Source organism: Cottoperca gobio, chromosome 17 (assembly GCF_900634415.1).
Source record: "Cottoperca gobio chromosome 17, fCotGob3.1, whole genome shotgun sequence".
NCBI lineage: Eukaryota > Metazoa > Chordata > Actinopteri > Perciformes > Bovichtidae > Cottoperca > Cottoperca gobio.
Window position 1 is genome coordinate 6,258,958 of NC_041371.1, and position 20,656 is coordinate 6,279,613.

At 39.4% G+C, this 20,656-nt stretch overlaps 1 protein-coding gene across 8 annotated transcripts in view; it reads left to right on the forward strand.

Moving 5' to 3' along the window:
* Positions 1 to 225: 225 nt before the first annotated feature.
* The window catches only part of ptprfb (protein tyrosine phosphatase receptor type Fb), a 153,710-nt gene continuing 133,279 nt past the window's right edge, over positions 226 to 20,656 (forward strand). For 4 of the 8 annotated variants that reach the window (XM_029452966.1, XM_029452970.1, XM_029452967.1 and 1 more), the window contains exon 1: positions 227 to 578. The gene's annotated coding sequence lies outside the window, so the exon portion shown is untranslated. Of the gene's footprint in view, positions 579 to 20,656 lie in introns of all 8 variants that reach the window. The other 4 variants (XM_029452965.1, XM_029452969.1, XM_029452968.1 and 1 more) reach the window with 4 other exon arrangements.

The window sequence follows — 20,656 nt, forward strand, 5'->3', positions numbered from 1 at the left end:
GGCCGGAATGAATGGACACAGCAGCGAGTGTAGCCGAGTGAATCCGAAAATCCTGCTGACCGACCTGTGTGTGTGTTTTCTCCACAGAGGGAGAAAGAAGCGTGACTGTGAAGGGAGAGACGTAACAACTCCCTACCTTCCACAGCTCCTTCTGGGGTGGGGGGGAAGACTGTGTACAGACTTGTGCTTAAAGAATTGACTTGCAAAAGAAGAAATGTACTTGCAAGAGAAGAAATAAGATTTTGTGCTCGCCTTCTCGCACGACAGGCAGCGACACTCAACACTTGAGCGAAGCTGACGTTAACCCGTTTGCAGCGAGACACGGGAGCTGCCACGAATAGATCCAGTATCCACGACTCCGGTCGGCCGACCGGGATAGGACCTCGTGTTCCTCTGGCAGTGGACTCGTATCTTTTCCCCCCTTCTTCTTCTTCTTCTTTCACTCCCTGTGTTGGTTCTAACTCTTGTGTTTTTACATGAAGTGGATTTTCGTGCTTGCTACAAACTGAAGACAGGACTAAACCTAGTGGTTCAGAGTAGGAGAGAAATGCCAACGGCGGTGACAAAGAGGAGATTCAGTAAGTGCACCGTTATCTTTTTTCAATGTGCCCCATTGAACTTGAGACGCAGCTTATAGCTTTGCCGTTAGCGAATTTGCTGACATTTTGGCGACAGCATTCATGTGTATGTTTGTTTACGGTGTTTTATTAACTGGAATTACTTTGAAAAAGGCTTTTTTAAAAAGATGTAACGTCAACGGTCAAGTCGGCTCCGTCTGGTGTTCGCCTAACGCCAGACAGCCACGCGCACATTTAAATGCTGTTTTTATTTATGCTAGCCCTTGAATTTATAGCTAACGAGAACTTTTATGTCAATACCGAATGAGAGCAAATTATAATTGGTCCGCTTGAACGGATATACATAGTCATATTTAAGTATTTTCACAAAATATCCACAGAAATATAGGTGAATGGGGGAAAGAAGCAGCACACTTTTCGTCTCAGACACTTATTTCACAAGTGATTTTCGATATAAAAAGCTGCGCAGAGTTGGTTATAAACTGAGCGCAGGCACTTCTCCGTGAGCCAATTGATGTAGCAGTGGTCTTTGCAGGGATGCAATCTTCAATCAAGCAGAAAATCTGTCGAGAATCACGAATGCAATAATAAATTGGAGCAGTGGTCGTCTGTGGGGCGTGAGCCTGTCGTCCCCCTATTTTAAGTCAAATTGCAATGTAAGGATTTACCTTTTTTTGTTTACATTAGAAATGCGTTGCCATAAGGTGCCATAGCTCTCTCCAAACCTGTCTTTTCTTTTCATGTGTGCGCGTGCATGAGTGCATGACCATGTCACCAAGAGCCTCAGGGAGATGAAATCTTTCCTCTTTCTTTTTTTTTTAATCATTACCAGAGATATGTATTTGGATTATTGCATGCCAATTAGTTTCCAAAGCTCCTGTGATGTAGGATATGTGTCATTCATCTGCCCTTAAAGAAATCACTATTGCTGCAGCATGACCGTGGAGACAGGTTTGATGTCATGAATTTTCTCCTTGCAGCTGAGGCAAAAGCTTACATTTCAGCAATCATCCATCAGAGAATTCAATAGTAAAACCATTTTTGTGACTTTTGTAGGGGCTTTACCTTTCATGATAGCCATTCGAAGCCCTCTTCAGGTCTTGAACAGATCTGCAATAGGGGAAGTGTTTTCTACTGGGTGGATATACGGAAGGATTCTCAACATTGCATCAAGCCCACAGCCCCGTTCGATTTATTGAAAGAAAATATTTGAAGCAATAGTGACATGCTGAAGTAGCCTCATAGCCATCCTTTATCAATACGTGAATCCGATTATAGCTGTCACAGACACAATGAAGAGACCTAACCATGAGCCAAACTGTAACAGGATGATACAGGGTGGGTTAGTTTCTTGGTGTTGCATCAGAGGCGTTCTGCAACTGAATCATAGGCCCTGCAACATGTATGGGTTTCTAATCTTCAATGGTGCATTTGTACTCCAGATTCAGGGTAATTTAATTGCAAACTGTCCAGTTATAGTTATAGTTATTACAACTGAGGCCTCTCAGTGAGACAGCCTATTGTAAAATATTATAGCTTTTGCATGTGGGCTGTTCCATCGACACTGGAGAATACATGCAGATTAGCAGTTGAGTCTCACTGTTATTTCTTTCATAACGTAGGTCTGGTATTGTTTGGATCTAGGATTTCAGAGTTACCTTGTTGTTCTCTGGATAGATATTTTATCATATAAACCTGTGTTGACAGTGCTATTAGGTGCACTGCTGCTGAAGCATTAAGGTTTTCTTCAATCATGTTGACTAGATGTTGTTTGGAGATTGCAGGCGTTCCTACCTGTGTGTATTCTGATTTATTGTCCTGTTTATTCCGTCTTTTTGTGGGCTGTGAAATCCACTATAGAATCAATACATTTTTTGGCATTTTCTGTTAAATATGTTAATATGTTCTTAATATGTCCATGGTTTGACCACTTGTGTTTTTATTTTCCTGAATACTGACACATTCCTGCAAGCTATTATGCCAGTATACTCCAACCACTTCAAACCAAAAAATCAAGAGAAGACATATGACTTATTTGACCTAATCCTCATGACTCCTGAGGGGTTACAGGGTGACCCACAATGGATCTCCACAGCGCTATCTTCTTTTGTTTCTTGCCTGAGGAGTCAACAGTTCATTTGGTGTCTGCTGGGATTTGCCTATGAAAGAAAAATAGCCTCTTAACTCGTGACGTCATCTGCTTGGCATAAATATTGGCAAACGCTTGGCTACATAGAAACAATTAGCAAACATCAGCTAGTTGGCATTGCAGCCTGCTACAGTAAACTGTAACGTTTCTATAATGGTTTGGCTAAAACAACAGAAACCCAATTGAAATTTGAGACCCAATATTTATTTACTCACCATATAAATCAGAGCATAGTTTGTTTACATATATAACTGAAGAGCTTGACTTAGAGGAGAATCAACTACTTGTTTCTCAACTAATTATAATTCAAATAACCGACACAGGTGTAAATAAATCTTTAACAGCATCAGAAAACATTAACATTTTAGCTTCAGTTGTTATTCCTTTCATGGAAAAGACCTGTCAATTAATGTGGGAGTGAAACCAGTAACCAGGGCTGCATTTTAAACGTTGGTGCCTTATTTTCAAACTTTTGAATGACAAATTCTGCCTTCAAATGGATCGACTCACAGTTGTAATGCTGTATCTGTTTTTGTTTTCTGGGTAAATCCCTGGCCTGTGTGAGCATTGTATGTCGTTGTGTTGGGTATTTCCTTGCGGCCCTGGTCTGGGGCTAGTAGCCAGAGCATCTGCCTCAGCTTCCTCATACGCCGGTGCTCCCTGGCAAGGGCCGGGCTGAATGGCACTGTTACTGTCAAGAAAACCAGCCCCTTTGTGGCCACACACTGAAAAACCACTCGGCACAACCCTCTCTCAACTGACGCGTTCTCATGCTTTCCATATGGGTAAAATCTTGGTAATTTCAGGGCCCTGGAGTTATAATGAGAGGTTTTGCCCATAGTGTGTTGGTCTGTGGTGGGTGGGATCAACATTTCTCGGGTTTATAGGGAATTATAACTGCTCCGAGATGCCTCACTGGCCTACGTTCAGGGCGTTGGCACAGAGAAACCAAAAACTCTTTTTAACTAGGCAGCTGGTTCAAACTGGTTGTGATGAGGCTCTTTGGCATGGGGATTACAGGAGCCAGACTATAACCTACAGTTTAAGGCTTTAAATCAGGCTAGTTTACTCTAAATTTCAACATTCAAATTTAGATACAGATACAAAGTGTGCTGCTTTTCTGCATAGACGTCAGGATGTTTTACTCTTGCGTCTATAGGGACACCGCAAGCAACCGCCATTGTCCTGTTTAGCATCCCATCCCCACATAAAGAAAGGCTGCTCTTAGTAGCACGCTTGGTGGATTTTTAACAATGCTTGTTCCTTAACGTCAGCAGCATAAAGGCAAAGAGTGATTTACTACTCTGTCTGCAAGGGTAATGTAGGAGCATATTTGACTGCTGATTGAAACCAGGTCTCCCATTTTAGAGTCCACTGGTGGCATTATAAACCATTTACACCAATGTTTTACAGAGCACCCCTGCAATGGGCAAAGTGGAAACAGACACACGGCCTAAAAATGGCCTGCGCTACCACGAGAGTCCTATTTTTATCCACTCCCTGTGTGATTGGTTGTCTTTACTTCAACGTATGCTAGTGTGTCTTGGTGATTGAGTGAATATGCATGACATTGAAAGGTCAAATGTTAATCAGTCCTGTTTTTCATATAAGCTGAAGAACCTACTAGATATAGGGGGTCCGTCTGCTTTGGATTATGCAGCCTTTTCTGTAAGTGGTAGAGCTTTGTTCTCCAGCGTGAATCTCCATGTGTGAATCAGAACTGCAGTGCAAATTCTGTGAAAATTGGCTCAGGCAATTTGCTGTGTCGAGACCTTATGACTTCTTTGCTCTTGTTCTGTATCAACATAAAGTATGTTAGAAGGTAGCCATTACTTAATAGGACCAAGCAGACTTAATTACATTTTTACAACCTAAACCCTAAAAAACACACAACTCGTTATAGAGTCATAGTGCTGCTGTAGAGCAAGAGAAGAGAAAGTGCAAAGACTAAGGAGTAAAGGATGTTCACTGAACTGTTAGGATGTCAGTATTCTGGTAACGCCACTCTTAATGACTGAAGCTCAATATTAGCTGCAGCTGCTTCACGGTAAAAGCTTTCCAGTAAAGACAATTGAACATGGCTTCATTGTGAAGCAACTGCAGTCTGTGTCTGCAGTCTTTAATGGTGCCATGCCTTCATTTTATGAGGATTGAAAAGCAGGGTTAGATTTAAGACTTTTATAAATCTTTTTTAATGCCACTCGTAAAAAAATTTGAGACCAACTTTCTAGTAACCAAAATTTAAGGGAAAAAAACAACATCAATTATCGTGTGGAGTTTGAAACACTTTCTGCACAAAGTACACAGTGCCTCGATTACTTTGCCTCGTATCGGTTTCAGCCATGCCCCAAATTCTTGGACTTCCCCTTGTTGTCGCTAGTTGGCAACTGCTCTGGCCACAAACTAAATATGAGATATATAAAAGTGTTGTTGGCTCTGCTATCCTAATCTGTGTGATTTTAATGCGCGAGGCATTTGGTAAATTATTTTAAAAATAGATTGTCAGACCAATCATTTTGAAATTTTGAATTACAATGTCAGAAAGAATTGATTTTAAAAAACCATGCTTCCCATGTCTTAGTATTTTTAAGACTTTTGAAAGATTAATTGAGGATATTTTAATACAATTTAAGGCCGTATGTTTAGATTAACAAATTCAATGCCAATTAAGACTTTTTAAGGATCTGCAGGAACCCTTTCAAAGATTGTCTAAATCTGCATTTGGATATTTTTACTTTTTGTTTTTGTTAAGTGAAGATACCATCATCAATCAACACAACCAGAGTTGCGTGACAGCTCAAACATATCACTGCTCTTTTTGCCGTTGAGAGATTTTCTGATGTGAGAAATGGAACTTTCCGAACTGTTAAATATCATAATCACAAACAGTTAGTCGCCTATTGGTGTGCATAACAAAGTCTGTTGTGATATGTAGAAACTGTTGCTATTCATCTGCTGTCCCTGTGATCTCAGATGGTCCCAGATGGCTTTGCATTCTCACCACGCAATTAAAGCTTTTAACCACCAAGGACATAAAAGTGGATTGTTTACAGGTGTTGTTTTATTATTTATCGTTGTTTCCTATTTAAGGATCCTTGCATATCTAGTTGCTTATTTTACTTCTCTCAATTGACATTTAAGTGATCATGTAAATCATTTTATCTTGTGTAGAATGCTAACTGCATCACTAAATGATGGTTTAGATGTTGATAAGATACGAAAAGATCAATTTATTTATTCAACAGTGTGTTTGTCAAACTTGTCTTAACGTTATTGGCATTGCTAGTCCAACCACTTGAAAATAAATGATTGTTTTTGTCCAAACATGGTATCAACAGGTTTGTTTGTGTTTAATGAGTTAAGTGCTTACTCATGACATGCCTGCTGGTGGTGTGGGAAACAACGTTTTTCATCAGGGTAATACTACACCTGAAATAATTAGCCTCATTAATTGATTAATCATTAAGCAAATTTGCCAGCTGCTTCCAGCTTCCTAAATATGTTGCTTTCCTGAGTAATATATCATTTAGAATATATCTGGGTATTGCACCGTTTTTCAGACGAAACAAGCAATTTGAAAGCCTCACCTTGGGCCTCATATAAGCATTTATTGATCTGACCATACAGTTAGTTACATGAGGACATTAATAAATAGTACCAATGGTCTGCCCACACTGATGATAACATCTGTTTTGGGGGTTGATGGTACCATTTAGTATCACTCAATGCAGTGTTCTTGACCTGATACATGGACAATTGACCATGCAATTTACTCAATATGTGTCAAACAATACAGTGATGTGGTTGTTCAGCTCAAGTGATTTCTCTTGTTTTGACACCACATGTGGTTGTTTTTGTTGCAATGCTTTTGTTTTGTGTCATCCTGCTGATAAACCACTCGAAATGGGACAAACATTTTACGCTCTCAGATTATACATTTATACTTTCATAATGTTGTTATTTCAAATTGAAAAGTGAAATATTAGACTCATTTTCAGGCAGTTTATTGTGATGACAATACTGTATACATAATGCTGATGCCACTGGAATGCATCAAATCCAACTGTGAACTTTATGAATCATTAGAGCACAAATAGCTTCATGTCCTACAGTTGCATCTTCTGGGTTATTACATCTTTCGCTTGAGATCCTAACATAGATTCTGTATGGATGCACAGTTTTATCACATCTTGTGTATTGGTAAATGTTCCATGGAGATGACAGGAACACGCGACACGCGTGTAAGACCTCAGTGCCCTGTGCCCAGTCAGCAGAAGTGCACAGATGACGCACTCTTTCATTTCAGAAAACGCTCGATGCAGACAAATGGAGCAACGGCTCACCGGCTGCTGTCATTCATTTTGCTTGTCATTGTCAACCTATTCTTTTCAGGTTCTCATCTAATTAGAACACACACACACAGACACACACAGAAACACACACGCACACACACGCACACGCACACACACACACACACACACACACACACACACACACACACACACACACACACACACACACACAGAGACTGTACCAGAATTGATGCGGAACATTACATGAAGGTCAAACAGTCAGCTGCCGTATCAGGCTAGACTTAAATGGCACGTAACTCCATGCTTCAAAAATGGAAGAAATGTGACAAATTCACAGAGCTTATGTAGATTAAATGTTGACTGCAATAAACAATGAGCCCGTTTTCACACTGAGCCTGGCCTGGATTCCCAGTGTTCATCAACAGTACTTAAGCATTGCAGACAAGCAAACCTATCCTTTTGAAAGATGGAAAATATCCTTCTAGTCTTGCAATCACTGTATTATTCACTATTGAAACTTAACATGCTGTAACACTGCTGCTGTTGCATAACTGGCATAGAAATGTTTGTAATTTGACAGTAGCAAAGCTATTCTTTATTTATGTTTTTAGAGAACCAATCGTGTCTTAGTGTGTTTTCGCTTGCACTTATTGAAAGAATGTCAGCACGTCATAGCTTTTCCCTGTGATTTGCTTTAAAAGCTTCTTCCCTCAAGGGACTCTCTGTCCAAGCCATTACCAGTTTTTGCGAGAATACAGTTATTCAAGTACATGGACAGTCAGAGATTTTGTGTGCAATCATACTGGCTGTTAGAAAAAAGGATTAGAAATCAGGATCAAGACACTTTGTCAGGCCACTCCACCAGGTTGCTTTTAGCTTATGGATGGGGTAAAGATAGTTCATGACTGACAGATGGAACCAGACACTTTTGGAAGGCTAACTTTATGGCAATTGTGTCAAAACAAGGCAAAAGCATATTTTGCTTACGGAAACAAAAATTCAGTAGCTGACCATGTGTTGATTTAGCGGTGAAGACTCTGACACAGGAACCCTTATTGCCAATAGCTGGGTGTGCTAAAGCACAACAGTGAATAGCGTAAAAGTGCATGCCTTGCACTCCGTCTGCCCCGCTGATACGGCAGATGGATAGGATTTTAGGGAGTGGGGGCGGGCCACTTTGGCAGTGAGGGACAGAGATGACAGTTCTTCGTCCGTGGAGGGTTACCAAGGGCCTTGGCTCTGAGCACCTAGTGTGTCCTCCTGACAGAGCCTTGATGCCATCATAGACTATTAGCTTTGACAGCATGTCATCGTGTCACACTGGACCTCATGGTCAAGCAATGAATAAGTAAGAACAGAAAATAAAGAGGGCATACATCTAAAAATGTCTTCCCTCTTATCCACATCACTTTTACATTAAATCTCTACTGAGTTTGCATATAACCTGTACAGATGATGTTCATTTGAAATATTTCCAAATGTTGTCTTTGCATGTGGCTTTTGCTTCGAGGATAGAATGTTTAGAGAGCCGTCACAGCTAGTGTAGGAGATGTTTTTCAAGATGCCATGATTTGATTAAACCCGAATGCATGACGCAAGCGAGGACAAGTGACTAATAAAGCCATGTAATGCAGTTAAAAGAGTGCTTTTCTCACAACTAGAAAAAACATGTAAGAATTAAGTTTGAGACCGATTACTGTAAACAATTTACTCTCAGGGCTCCAGCTTGTGCTTGTCAAATACTGAAATATGGGACACATGTTTCATATGGTAAGACTGTTAAGAAGCCTGTTATATGTCTTTAGAGGGGCAATAAACAACATTCAGAGCATATCTATGATTCAGAGTCTTGGCCAGTATTGACTGGACTAAGCTCTCAACGTGGAGCTGGCTGAACCGGTGGCTAGCAGCTAGCAGAGCTAACAGTAGACTGGCGAAGATTAGCTAGCTAACGGGACACACAGACACAGAGACTCACATGCACTAACATGCACGCACGGCCAGCCCAGCTACCAAAACAGAGAAAAGAGAAGCTTTAATTACAACAGACACACAAAGGGAGTGTGACTTCATTCGCTGCTCAGGACGCCATTACTCAACTATATCTTTACACAGCTTATTGTAGTTTGCTGCTATATTAATGTTCTGAATGTCGTATATAGAACCTTTAAGGTCTGTGCTGTTAATAAATGATATGGTTTTAAATTGTGCAAAATTGAGATAGTCACAAACATGCATGCGAGTGTGTGTTGTATTCAAAACTCATTTCTCTGCACAAATAAATAAAGTAACAGGGAATGAAGAATCACTAGAACTTTTGAACTTGAATGATAAGTTGTTTCCTGTATCATGCTTATATATAAATATAGGCTATGATATTATTAATGACCCAATATGTAGTTGCACATTACTAGCATTCATCAGACTCACATTAACTATGTTTCAAGGTTACACACTGTAGTGCAGAGCTGTCAAATTATCCTCACTATAGTCAGAAAGTAATGGAATATCACAGCAGGGTACAGAATGGTTTAGGTGGTGGAGGGAGGGGAACTCATTTGATTCTATCAGTAATAAATGGAATTTATTGTATTTTTAATGTATATGGACACTAGATAAAAGGCTGCTTTCCATTTCAACAAGGTCTACAGCTTATGTTCCACTGCAGCACATCCATGGGTGTGGTGAGACACATATGCGAGCAAAGAACAGTCCCTAAAGCTTAAAATACTACATATCATAGCATTTACAGCCTACGCTCATTTGTAATGTGTTTTTGCTAGATGGAGTTCTATTAAATGACAGTGTCATACAAAATACATATGCCAGTACACAAGCATAAATATTAAATACACATTCAAATAAACGTGTCATGAAAGGACCTAAAATCCTAAGAGATGACCCCTGATCATCCATAACAACGTGCCTGATCAGATTCAGAAAATGGGATTTAAAGTGATCCTAGTTTTGATACATTGCAAGTTATGAGGATAAGGTGGAAAGCGGCCTGTCCAAAGAAGGTTTTATGAAAGAACATTTTACAATCCCCCATAGATCAACCCGGAATACGTGAGCCAGAAATGTTTAACTGTCGCTGAACACCTCAGGAAATCCTGGCTATGTGAGTTTCCATTTATAAATATAATGATGTTATTAAAACCTAACATAAATAGTTTCTTTAGACTATGGCAAATAGTGAGATATTACCTACTCCCAATCCAACAATGTTTTATTAGATAGTTAATTATCATCTTAAGAAACTATATGTCTATAAAGTATCTGTCTAAATATAACCTATATCAACATCACTATTTGAGAGTTTAAAGAATATGGATATAGAATTATGATGTTAAAAAACAATAATTAACATGGAAGCAGTTAGTACTTTCTTCCTACTTCCATCCTTTTGTGTTTGGCAATATTGTATTCCTACCCAGTCTTAAGCCAATCTTAAGCCGATTATTGTCAGCACAGAGTCATAATGCTTCATAACTTGATTTTTGGAAGTCCTTGGTTACAGTTTAAACATTTTCCCGCACTGCCACTCTTTGTTTCTGCCTACCAGGAAGCGTTAAGAGAACCCTATAGACATAGCAAGGTGAGATCCATGCTGCAGCTCCTCTAAAAGGGCAATGATTCATGAGGCTGGCTCTCCTGTCCCTGGGGCTGGGAGGAATAGCTGGTATTATCTTCTGCAAATGGGTTTGAAAAAGCTCTTGGCCAGGTTGACCAGGGCACTGATTTATAGCTCGCAATGCGCTGAGCGGTTAGGCTTTCTTTTCCAGCATAGGTATGAGCCCCCACCACCACTGCATGTACCAACATGCTCACTAACTCACATGTATACCCACTCCTCCTCACTTCAGTGCTCACACTCTGTGCATCTTCAGCTTAAGTTTACTACCCTGGCCATGTATTTAGAAGAGAAACAGAAAGTCATAACTACATCTATGACATCAAAGTTGTGGAGTAAAAGAAGAAGCCTATTGTTCTTAATAATACGTCAACACAAGGATACACAGTTTTTTCACCGGTATCTTTCTTTTTTAAGGCCTATATATAGATATGAACCTTATCCTTGACATGAAGTAAGAACCACTGTCAGAGAAATAGAAATTGCCCCTTGAAAATTGTTCCTTTTAATCTTGAATCTGAAGATAAAACTCGTCTCTCTGAAATAGTGTGGCTAAGCCCTTCTGGATAGTTGAGACTTAAGAAAGGCTGCTGATTGCTTTGTATGTCTTACTCCCTAAAAAGCTTTATATCCATGTCTGAGCTTTGGAGCCTCCCAGCAGTTCTGAATTTATACTTTGAGCTAGGTAATGTTGCCTACAATATTTGAGATAATTAATTGACTGAAAACTGAACATGTTTGAGAAAGCTTGAGTCACTTGAAATGGTGGAGCTTTAGTTAAAGCCTTCAATTGTCACAAAGCAATTAACATGGCAAACATTTCCTCTGAGCCCCTCACAAGGGCTAAGAAGGGCCCTTTATGAGTCGTAAAAACTCCTGTCTGATTCCCACGCCCGTTCCTCTGCTGTACACAGAAATGGCTTCACACGCAAGCAGGCATTAGTCTCATTATTAAGTCAACAAGGATTACTAACTGACGGAGTGTAAGCGATCGTCATAACGGCATAACCAGTATGTTTTCACATCAAGCAAGTCCTGTCCTGTGATTGTGTTGAACCTTTTCTCGTCAGAGTTGCAGGGCCTGGCAGAACCATGGGGGTGGGAAAGTCAGACTGCAAACAAGGGTTGCACAAACCGGATTTGACTTACTTTGTGAAGCGTTTGAAATGCAAACTGACAGCGAATGTTTTAGGCAACATCACCTGCTTGCTTCTCGTGTTGCCCCATTAGAACATTCCCAGTCCTGTCTCCATTGTTACGTAAGATCCACATAAAGGGAAAGAGAGAGCTCACGTAGCTTCTCTCCAAGGAGTCACTGCAACTCTTTAGAGGATCAGCAGTTGCTTTGGGTTTTAATGAGTGACGTCTAAAGTCTGTATGTCTCAGAGGTCTCCACATGGTGTCTGTCCAAGATATCCATCTTCCAACCCCCACCAGACAATCACCTTTTTCAAGCTGGATGCTAATGTTTCTAAATGGTGTACTTACAAGTGGATTATTTAAAAGGCTATGTGTCAGAAAGATCTTTATCTGGCGTCCTGGCAGCTTGACTCAGACTCACTTGGCCTCCTGTCTCTGCATGTTGATTAGCTTGTTTTTCCCCCTTTCCTTGCTTTGCTCTGTAGTTTTCTGTGCTAACTCAGCTTATGTGATTTGGGCCAAGTTCAAGATCTCCCAGGGCAGGGTTCATCCTTTTCGTGTCCTCTTCTTGCCTTAGTCTGGGAGTGAATGGAACATCGTAAAGACTAGCCATGTGTTTTGTACACAAAATGGAGAATACAATGATAATTCACCATTCTGGATATTGTCCTCATCTTCCCTTTCATTAAGATAAAGATTGTTGATCATTCTTAACCCTTTGATCAGCCTGCTGTTGCTTGGCAAAAACATTATTAGAAACTTCCCCTTTTTGATTATGGCGCTTTGGATATGAGGTTTGAAACGTGCATTTATTCAGCAATATTCAGGTATTAAAGTTTGGCATCAATGTCACATCAAGGTTAGATGGCTGTTGTGTTTTCAGTGAACATTTTCAGAGTAAATGGAAAAATGCATTGATAGTGGTATACATGATTTATTTTCATATATGAAACTGTGAAGTGACAGAGGGAGAAGTCAAGACATGCCCAAACAAAGCTTACAAGATGTGGTTGATTTAACGAAAAGCCCGATGCATTATTCCAGCAGACATTATGACTCTTTTCTCACATATTATTCTTGTCTTTGCACAGTGTGTGGTAAGCATCAGGACACCATTACTTGTTTTATATTCAGCTCTTTCTTCTTGAAACTGATAATAATAATATAAGTATACAATTCCCTACGAACAAGACTCACCAATAATATGCAGCAGCATGGCCAAATAAGGTATTTCTCACTTATGCTTGCTTCAAGTCTTATCTAGGCTTTTGTACCTGCACAAAGCAGTCAGACACTTTGATCTGATCTGAAAGTAATTCACAGGCATATTTTATCTGCCAGGAAGCACCACAAGCAAACAAACAAACATCAAAGTAAAGTCCAGCAAGTTACGGAATAAGTACGATTAATTTAAATTAAATGACTCCTTTATTAAAAGTTTAAAGAGTATCTATTGTGTTCATTACAGGCTCATTTCGAATGGGACACAAAACAACAGCCTACATAACTGCTACTGGTTACAAGTTGATGTGTCCACAGAAGTCCACAGAAAAGTAGTTCATGAGTGGGGTCCTTTGATGTTGGGTTGAATCGAATCGGATAGATAGAATGTCCTAGATGATACAGCTCCAGAGTGCACACATAACTTAAAGTGGGTCTAATTTAAGATCAGAAAAACATTTTAAATATCTTTGACAGCTGCATAGCGCTGCAATACCAAACTATAGCCATCATTACTGCTTTCCTTTGATGGTTTCATATTATATTTCATATATAGTATATGGTTTTATATAAAGTTCAATATGCAAGTACTTTTTAGACACAATATTAAGGTTTGTGTTGCAGAAAGTAAAACAGCAAAGTAGAGCAAGACCCCCCCCCCCCCCCCCCCCCCCCCCCAGAATTTGGCTGGAGTGGTCTGAACCTAATGGTTTGACAACTATGTTTGTAGCTTTTCACTTGTGATTAGATCACCCAAGCAAAATAGGGAACAAGGTTACAGACGGCGGGGGCATTCCATGACCGGGGGTTAAATGATTTAAGGTCCCCTGGTTTTGGTTGAGAGTCAACAATCTTGAGTCCTCCAAAATGCCAACAAACAAAAAATGATTTACAAGATGAGCAAAATATAATTTGTGGTCGTCTGCATATTCATTGCTGACTTGTCCCATTATTCAGAGGCTCATTTACATTTTAAGCAGCATATCATGGTCAAGGACTGTGTGTACTTCCTCCCAGGAGCCTCTGGAGCATTCCAATGAGTTTACTCTTTGAGGGGAGAGATGAGGCTATTGATTAGAGACAGCGTGACCTGTGGTGGTAGCAGATGAGCAGTCACTCCGTTCTAAAGCTTCAAAGGGACACAATGTCAGTGATTGACCTTGTTCAAACTAAATGAAGACAGCAAAAACGTTAGCGTTTATTTTGTAATCATTTAATTTGCATTAATACTTTAATAGGGTTTGTCAGATCAATGGATTTACTTTACTGTGAATTCTATAAAAGAAGATGCAGGCCTTTCAACTTCCGATTTGCCGTCATGTCTTGCCAATTATCTGGCTCCCTCAGGCTTTCATCTGCAGCATTTCGTTGTCACAGATGTTAAGTTCAAGTAAATATTTGTCAATAATATGTCAGTCCGTCTGGGTTGATATATATATGACATGTGTTGCTTTGGATGTGTGACAGTCTAAATGTCAGCAACAAGTGTGACTGTCTTAAGGATTGGTTGTGAGATGAGATCACACCGTCCTTGTTTTTTAGCCAAGAAAAAAATTGTAGATTGCTGTAACATTTGGTGAAAAATCCTTGTATCTCCAAAAAAAATCACCTTTTCAGAGTTACAGAAAAACCAATATGTTACAGACACTCATGATTTGACAGTGGGAGCATGAGACTGATAAATTATTCATCGATAAATTGGAAAATGTAATTACCAGCCTATTATTTTTCCACTAATGGAATTTCAGCAGGTAATTACAACAACTATTAGATATTGGACTCTTCAGGAGGATATTGTGTTTTTCCACATATGTTGCGCAATTTCCGAGACATTTTATTGTATTTTTCGTCTGGATGTGCAGAAGTGAATACAGTATTTATGTGAGCGCCTCCCTCTTTGCTACTGCCAGACACCCAAGGCTATAAAATGATGAATTCATTGTTGATTCTTCTATACTCGTGCATCCTTCATAACGACGTTCAAAAACTCCATTGGTGTTTTTGCATGTTTTATCCCATTCTGAAATGTGCTCATGCTGTGTGATGTAGCAGCTCTGTAGCAGCTGGACTTTCTCTCATTCAACACAGTCTTGTGTGGAGGCTGACACTTATGGTGTGGTTTGTGGTGTGTTGATGTACTCTCTGGAAACTACACCTGACTCTTTGGAAAACTTTTGTTGCTGTCGGGATCAACCACGTTCACATCATCAAGTGAAGCATTTCATATTGCTTCGCCTACTGCGTGTTTTTGCCCCTTTGGGCTTTCCAGGCATTAGTTTTCTGTTAAATGCACTTCAAGGAAAAATTATGAACATGAAGTGGATTAGGAAAATAAATGTTTTTGTCTTAACAGCAGCTGATATTTATAGTGATTTTCAGGTGAGTCTGAACTGAATATGTTAAGTCTGTGTAGGGCTTTGTATTGACAGGAATCTGGCGATGCAATAAGTATCAAGGTTTCGATTCAATATATTGCGATGTATGGATTTTTATCTTAGACCTCTATGCCTGTGGAATTATCCATCATCCATCCGTCATAATGCAGTTGATTTGTGTCTGCTACAGCGTGCTGGTGCAGTGCTACTTTTGAATTTAAAAGCGTCACCACACATAGCTTAGCTCTCAGTTATAGTGCATTTCCTGCACAAAAAGAAAAAGAATAATATTGGCTATAGAGTACAATTCTTTAGCAGGACACCATAATCATCAAAGTGTATTCCACGATCATAGAGTACAGTGAGAATAAGACATTTACCACCTCAGAACACACAGTAAAAGGTGTAAAAAGGTGCATCAGTGCACTCCAGGAGTCATAATACTCAGAAAACCTTTTGTCTAGTGCAAATTCATCATAGTATATCCAAATATGAACTGCACACATCCTGCAAAGTATGATGAGTATCAGACAAATTTCCCATTTCCAAATCAGAGACGGAAAGCTGTGAAATTAAACAGTTCCTCTTCTGTGTGATACATTTCAAGGTTATCTCCGTCATTAAACGACGGGAGAGACTGACACTTCGGGGTTTATGCTGGATCTTAAAGAGCGCTCTGGCAGCCACAGGACCAGAGCTCAGTAGGTGTCTGTCCTGAGGCTCTTCTCCCCTCTGGTGCACCGCTCTATTGTGAGCATGTGCTTCTTCACATTAGCAAGAGCAACAGTGCCGCTGCCATTTGACCGAGCTGTTTAACAGGCCGACGCAATGTTTGTGTGTGATGCTGACACAAGAGGAGCAGTGAGAGCCTGTGCGGAGGACTGGATCCTCTAGCACATGTCAATAAACAGCCAGGAAGATGAGGATTATATTGCTCAACAGTCAGGAGAAGTAAATGGCAGCTTCGCCTGAGGACAACTCCAAATAATGCACTATTAGCTGCTGTATATGTCATTAATCTTCATAATAAGGATTAGACCCACTAGCAGGGTTTGACAATAACAACTGCCCTGTCGCTCGGGGCCCAGTGTCTTCTGGTCTAATATTTGTCCAGAGATACAGTCTGTTATCTTTGCCTCTCTGCTCTGCCCACTCTCTTGTTTTGTCATTTTTCTTACAAGTGAGATTTGCACACTAGATCCATTTGTAGTATACGGTCTTAAAAATTGGACTTTCCTAAGAGTTGGCCGAAATGAATTATGTTTTTCATCTGCTGGTGAAAAGCATTTTTGTCTCAAATGTTTAATAACAAAATACTAGAAGAGAAAATGTGAAAGGTGGAAATCTAAAGAAAATAGGGGGCATATTTCTGGTACTTGATATTTATCAATTTACAAATATGTTGTAAACAGGACTGTTCAGATGTGCCTCTCTCACATATTTGAAAATCTGGTGCTCCATGGCCACTCTCTGAAATAAAGTATTCCATTTGGTTTCAATTATACATATTATTTATTGACTACATTTTAATTATAGTTCTGCAGTCAAAGCTTTTCCACACCAACCCACTTTTAAAGTAAATAAATAAGTAAACTGAAACTTAATTATTCCCTAGGTTTAATAAATAATTACTCTTATGAAGGGTAGGATATGCAATTCCATATACTGTAAGAGCGTTGCTGATTTGTTGCATAATCAAGGTTTGTAGGCTTACTGGGTTATTTAATCAATTAAATGATAATGTAACATGGCACAAACTTAATGAAACTAAATCAAAGATTAATTTTTCTTTTTGGATGAGCCCATGAAAGCGGCTTCGGACTTTGTGCCCTTTTAACTAGAGATGCATTTAAGCAAGACACAATTAATATTTTACATTTTATAAATAGAGTAGATTTCGCACATTGCCTTCAGTGTTCATTTTCTTGAAAGGTTTGAGTTAATATTCTGCTAAATTTTGCTTTTCACACAGGGAATCAAAATATGTTATTACTTCTGGGAACAGGCTGTAAAATTACAAGAGAGAACATTTAGACATGTGAATAAAAATAAATAAATAATGCATTTTGTTAGCTGGTTCCTTTTTTTATTTTTATTAGACTCATATTATAATACGAAAATGTGTTCTGACAACCTTACTGGAAGCCACCTCAGAGTTAGTCAGAGCGGCAATTGGAGCGAATATGACATCATGTGATTTAGCAACCTCGACAAACAAAGAAATATTGCATGTTGTTAGTTTCATTGTGTAACCAAGCAAGGTTAAACAATGATGAACATCATACCATGTGTAGGCGATGACTGTATGGCAGGTGCATCGAGCTGACGTTTTAGGGGAAATTACTGCAAACACAGACTAAATGGCCATGCTGCCACGAGAGCCAGCAGCACCTAGTCTGTACGTTTGACATTGCATCTTTCTCACACTCCCACACCAGGTCCCGTTAATGTAGTGGCACAACGGATGTGGAGACTAACTCGCCTCATGAATAGTCATTCTACTGTGATTTTTCATGTTAGTGCGGATTACATTTACAGAAAGGCTTCTTCTGTTAGGTAAGAGGGTTTACTCATGAATACAAAATGTGCAGCAAGGGCCAATTAATATTATGGAGTTGTTGAAAATAATATATTTTAAATTATTCAGTCAGTTAAAGGAACACTAAGGGATTTTCCCATGGATTTTCCCTAAAGGCTCTTACTTGCCCTGTAAAACAGCCGGTATAACACAGCATAATAATTAATGAAAAGATTAATCTGGACTGTCAAAAATGATTTAATCAGTTTGTTGCCTGTCCAAAAAAAAACAGCAAAACCACAACAAAGCTTCAATTTGAATTCCTTTGTCCATCTCATCTAGTTTTATGTTTTTGATATTCTCAAGGTTGCTTTGTTTTGTTTCTTGTTCTCCTTTTAGACCTCACTTTCTCAGACTCACCTATTCTTTCAATTAGTAAGATATAGTGATGATATGAATAACTGACAGCTAGCTAACACAGTGAAAAGACACTATTTAATCCCCCACATGACAATCAAAAAGTTTCATTTTTTAAAAAACCTTTATTAATTTTTATTCCAGTCTTTGTAAAAGCTTCTCTTATTGCCTGTTGCACTCGTCTCAAGCTGTTTCTGCATGGCTATAAGAGAATAAGAAGGTTTTGCAGCATTAAACACAAGAACATGAGTGTTATCTGCTGGGGACAAATAAAGCCAAAAACTCATCACACGTCCTAATGGCCTTCTTATGATTAAATAGCAAAAATACATTCTTAGCAAAACATTTGTTTTTTAGCAACAACAATGACAAGCAACAAATACACACTGTGTAAGGTTAAAGGCATGATTTCAAGTGCTGTATGACATCAGAGATTTTTTATTGTACGTTCGTCTCGATGTGGGACGCCTCGTGAACTGCCTCAAGATTTGTCTCATCAATCTACTATGAGAGAGTGAGCTTCTTCACAGGCTGTCTGCCATTCTTTCATTCTGGCCCTGTTGGGAATGGTGATTGGATCCCAGTCAACCAGCAATAGATGGATTGGCCCTCGACCAGGATGATTGAGTGGCGCTGTTGTCTATGCACGTGTTTATAGCTTTGTGTGTAGTGGTGTGTGGTTGTGCGTGCTCACCCTGTATGCATGCAGCGAGCTCAGAACAACAGCACATCTGTGTCACTCCATCTCCTCTCTCATTTGAATTTTGAGTTCTCTTAATCATCTTCAGCACTGCTGTTCTCGGTCCCTGGTTTGTGGGCTGCAGAGTGGGACTGTTTTCCAGAGAACGAGTATTCTTGATTTAACCATCAAATTATTATCAAGACACATCTGAATGTAATCCCAGTGGAAATGAGCGTTCAAGTGGCAATATAAGAGCTTCTGTAGTATAAGATGAGGAAGCACACAAGATGTGAAAATAGCAGGCAAACTTGGTTTTACATTGATGAAATTAAGAGCAATTTAAATGCAGATGTTTGTATGTAGGAATAATCAGAATTAAGTAAATCCAAGATAGATTATTCAACAATGTAATCCCAAGAGTTCCACAGAAATAATATACAAATAAAACGTGTGTTTTCAAACAATCCACACAGGCTGATCTGAAGGCATGTCACTCATACTTGTGTGTGCACCATGTTGTATTAGTCTATTCCTTTTTCTAATGACTTGGTAATTGCTTTCTCCCTGGTTATTGAGATGACTGCCATGCACTATTACACCAGTTTAATGGCGCGTAACTATTCCTCTTAACAAAGCCATCAATCACAGGTGTTACTATGGTAATAGCATAAGCCATTATGGAGATGTTGTAATCAAATGTATGTCACACCTAGTGAGGTAACACAAGCCTCCAGTACCTGAGGAAGTCAGGCTTTATGAGTTTTATGAAGAAAAAAACGCCGACTATAAAAATTCTGTGAACGTTCTCCTTTCTATGGATGCTATTTATAGTTTAATTGAAATGAGGTCTCAAAATTGTAAACCAGTTTTTTTGTCTTTTCTTACTCCATGCTTGAGCTGTGCTTTATGAAAATTTGCACGGCCTGCAAAGTAATCAGCAGAAATTCAATCATCTGTTTTTGTGTTGAAGGACCAAGTTGTTACAATTACAGTTGCTTAAACCTTCAACTCCTTTTTGCTCCACTCAAGTTTTATACTCCATTTCCATCCTGACCTGTAGTGTGGCTGAAGTAGTAGCACACAACATGGAACATGGCAATGCAGAAGACATTGTGTGTCTGTCGTCTGGAGGTGTTGCAGATGAGTTGGATCTTTAGCTATGGATGTCTATAGTGTAAGTGCTGTGTGATGGTGAACCTCTACTGATAACAGAGATGACAAAGATGTTTGAGTGTTTCTGCTACAAAAAGAGGTTTTTTATGATGTTGTCATTCAGAGTTGTAGCCTCCAGCTTGAGGAGGTAAGAGACGGAGTGCCAGTCCAACATGCAGTTTACAGATTCTACCTCTTCTCTCCATCTTGTTAGCACAAAGCCTATTGCAATGCAACCATCCTAGCTTTAGAATATGTTTATGATGGTTGTAAGAGTTTAGAGGCCCTTCTGGTCTGAAACTGTGTGCCAACATTATTCAAATTAGGTTGGGTACGTGTTTGGAAACTTAAAGAATCAAAATTCCAAACAATTTGGGATGATATCTCCTGAAAAGTGTCTGTAACAGGGCTTGAGCATTGTTCCTTCACATTTTACCATTGTGCCTGGCCTGTATAAATGAGCACTCTGGCTCTTGG